Below are 4,245 nucleotides of genomic sequence, written 5' to 3'. Positions count from 1 at the left end.
TCAATGTGTTCATCCTCATTTTCCATAACTTAAACTTAAATCTTTGGTGTTTAACATATCCTTTTGACTCTTTTTTTAAAGCAGTGGTTACAACAAACTAAATGGTAAAAGTTGGGGGAGGTGACAAGATGGATTGCAATAGAAAACAAGGTGGTAAAAACAGTTAAAACAAAAAGAAAACCCCCACCATATCCTTTCGTACCTGGACAGTTAATTCAATGTTTTCTTTTCTCTGATTTATCTTAAACTCTACTATGACTATGAAAGAATTCATTGGGTGAATAGTCTTGGCTTGTTTCTAGTTTAAGTTGAGATAATCTCAATGGGATTCAGGTAAAGTAACTGATTATATGATGTAAAATTAATGAGGCGAGAAATCTTTCAATTTGGAGAAGATGATTTGTTCTGTCCCAGTACTTTGAAACTGTCTTCTGGAACTGGAGTTGTGTCTTATTTGGGCTAAACCCCAGAAAGGGGAATCCAGGCAGGGAAGTCTGGGAGCTGTTGTCCTAGGCTTTGTGTGTGTTCCCCTTTCTGAATTTGCAGCGAAGAGTTGAGGGCTTCTTTCAGTTCTGTTCTTAGTCATTGGAGAGAAGTTACTTTATCAGCTATTTTTTGCTTTATCCTACAAGTTCTTTGTTGTGTCTTTACGGATTTTATCTACATCCATCCTTTATGCAAGATGATTTGTCCAACGTGCTTGTCCTTGAGAGGTTATGTTGTAGGATGTTTACAGGCTGTGGGCATTGCACATCTTTCAATACAGACTGGATTTTCCCCATTCTTAATTTCAAGGCAAATATTCCTTATCATACAAGGGAAAATCTCTCAGCTATCCTTCAGGTTTTCTCATCAACAATGACTCATTTTTGCCCTGTCTACCTCCATTTTGTTCATGCTTCAGGTAATGAGTATTTCAGGTATTCACATCAGGCTTTTAATATGTCTGAACTGGGAACTGAAAACCAGCTGCTTTTTGGCAGCTCTTTCAGCACAGGGTTTGGAATAATCCTAGCCTCCTGTCTGCGAGGTGGCAAAGAGATTTGCATTTTAGAGGCACTGCTGAGATACTTTCAGCCTTGGTGCTTTTCCCCCAGAAATTGCTGCCAGACAGCTCCAGTGCAGAAGTCCATGTGCCATAGCTTGCTGCTAGTGAAATGCTCTGTGCTGCTTAGTGTTTTTAACTGTAAAAGATTTCTCCCAATCTCTCATTTCTCTTTCATCAACTTGAATGTTCTGTGGAAACCTGTTTCTTCTGTCACAACTTGCATTACTGGTTGTATTGATGTAGTTCCAGAAGTTGTTTGTAGTTGAGCATTAAAAATAGTCCGTTTTCAATTTGCAGTGTGGGATGAGTGACCCTTAAAACATTCAGGTTTTATTAAAAAAAAAAAAAAAAGGAAAAATAAAAAGAAATGCACTTTAATGTTTTGGTATCCTCAGTGTATCACAGCATTCAGTGCCTAAGATGTTCAGGTGAAAGGCATCTTTCCTGTGTCTTCCCAGATCAAGTGGAGCGTGGTTCCAGGTATGTCTTACAGGACTTGATAGCAACTGGAAAACCCATATGAGAAATGAGTAGCCTGTGTCATGTGGGGCAGAAAAGAGGAGACAAGAATTCTGCAAGCCTTTCTCCATAAAATAATAATCTTATTCATATATTTGTGAGAACAGGAAAGATTCCTTGTTAGTGTTTTGCTGGTAAAAGGAAATAATGTCTTCTCTTGGGCCTACAAGGATGGATGCTTGTCCTCAGGAAGGAATGAGGTTGATCTTCTTCCACACACAAGGTCTGTGCTCACCTTTAATCTTGCTCTTTAGAACAGAGCCAAAACAGTGGGGCAGGTGGGGAGTTAGTTGCTCTAAGGGGAGTGAAGTTTGTCTGTCATTTAGCAGTGGTATTACCATACTTGTTAGATTAAAATTAAACCTTTAAGATCTCTTAATGCAGGTTTTTTTTCTGTCTCTTTTGCATAAGTCATACAAGCAAAACATTGAACATTGCTATGCACATTCCTTGCTTGTAAGCAGCTGTCATTCACACTGTAATATCTTCATGTCTGTCCCACTGTTTGTTTTGTTGGGTTTTGTTTGTGATGTTTTGTTTGGTTTTCCAATTGATCACCTTTCATTGGAGGTAAAAATATATTGAGGTGGATATATGTTCCTCTTCTCTCATGATACTCTAATTCTTCTTTATATTTATTTTTCCTTATATTCAAGAAGTGTGAAGAGTTATTTTTTGACTTTCTATACCACCACAGTAAGACAAGAGTGTATTGCTAGGGTGATGAAAGAGAAGATTTAAAAGAAACTATGGAGGATGTGTTTGGGTGTCCTGCTTTGTGAGAGGAATGATACAACTGAATGTGGTGTCACTAAGTCTGTCTTTAAGTAAGGGATGATGTTTGGGGCAAGCTGGCTTGTTACTGGCTGAAACCCTTGTGTTGTAATTAAATGCAACTTGCTCCTTTTCCTGCTGTGTGTTTTCTTGTGAACAGCTCTTGAACTCGTTTGAATGTGCTGGTGGCTTAGCAGGAGACATTCAGTTTCTTCTGTTAAATAATGCATCGAGGTCTGGGAACATGAACACTCTTGCTCAATTATTTTTTCATCTCAGGGATGTGTTTACACATATTTGGGATTTTTTTTGTGTGTGTCCTTTTTTTTTCTAAATACCTTGTATTCTCACATCTGTATCTACCACTGGGTTTTTTAGCCATTCCAGGGTTTCATGTCTACTTTATGTCTATTTTTATGTCTGACCAGTCAGAGAGAAGTGTGCTGCATGACTGACTTGTTATGAAATTCAAGTATCTTCTCAGTTGCCCCATTAATATTGACACTTGTGGGGAAGGATGATCAGATGTGCTCACTCCTGTGATAATGTGATGTTTCTACCATGCCATTTGGGTTCCTTAGAACAACAGTCTGAGGTAAAAGTAACCCGAAACAAGTAGCTGTTCAGGGTTTTTGGGATGATGAGATCTCAGAGTTCTACTGCTACAGCATCTGATTTGATAAAGGGTCAATCCATTTCTAGACTGTTGTATTATCAAGTTAAAAGAGCAAAATTATTTGTGTTCTGTTTAGTCTCCTAATGCATAATAGTCTTTCCCTGTTAAAAACAGAGACTTTCTTTCTCCAAGAACTGTAATTCCCACAGGATGTGGAGGAACCTAATGCAGCCAGATTACTTGTGCTGTGCTTTGACCATGGCTCTCTGAAGGAAAAACCCTCAGTCCCTTTTCTTGTGTTCAGAAAGCTTTATCTGTCCTATGCCAAACCTTCCTGTCCTGGCCTTTCCCAGCCAGCTCCCTGGGCTAGAGCCATACATTAATTCAGATGGGTTCCCTGCTCTTCCTCTTCACTTTTGCAGCTGCTGAAGCGTGCTCTTAATTTCTGGCACTATTCATTTAACTTTTCCTTCTCTGGTGTTCATGGAGCAGCTGCAGCCTGAGTGGGTCTTCCTGCAAGGGAATGAGTCCTGCAGGAATGTGCCAGGGAGCCAGCAGCTATGGCAAGATAATTAACCCTCTTTTCCAAAGCATCTGGGATCCAGGAAAACAAATTAATCCTGGCAAGGACAGTATAGCAGTATTCAGAATGAAACACTGGAATGGGACTGTAGGATGGGGGATGGCTGAGGTTGGCAGTTGGAGCTCAATGCAGGATGTAATTACTCAATTTCATATAAGCCATTATCTGTTTATTTTCTCTGGCCATCTTTTCTTTCCATTTGTGGTTTCATCTTTCTTCAAGCTACTAAAAAAATTAAATTGTTTGTGCTCCATTCAAAATTCAAGTGGGTAGTAGTCAAATAAGCCCCCAGAAGTTATTACGGTGCCTCTTACTGAAATTGCTAAATTTTCTGTCTCTTAAGCTGTGAATGCAATAGACATTGGATATTTCAGGAAGCACAGTTTGTATTTAGGTGATGCTTTCTCTATCAGCAAAGTGCAAACTTCTGGCCATTTTAAACTGAATGGCATGGATGCAGGGATTTGCATGTAATATAGATTATGCTTCTATTTTCTGTTAACCACAGCACTGTAACTGCTAAATCAGATTAAATCAGGGGGCTTTAGATAAGCATCCTGTCAAAAGGCTTCAGAAGTGTCTAAGAAATAGCCTGGTCAGACAGTGACCTGGTAATCTTTTTTTGAAGTTGCTGCATGACTTCTGACTGAACCATGGTAACCTAAAACCTCAGTTGCTGAAGGTGGGAATCCCACTTACTGAACT

The sequence above is a fragment of the Lichenostomus cassidix genome, chromosome 3 (genome assembly GCF_008360975.1).
Source record: "Lichenostomus cassidix isolate B80296 chromosome 3, HeHo_3.0, whole genome shotgun sequence".
NCBI lineage: Eukaryota > Metazoa > Chordata > Aves > Passeriformes > Meliphagidae > Lichenostomus > Lichenostomus cassidix.
Note: the sequence above shows the minus strand (reverse complement) of the source record.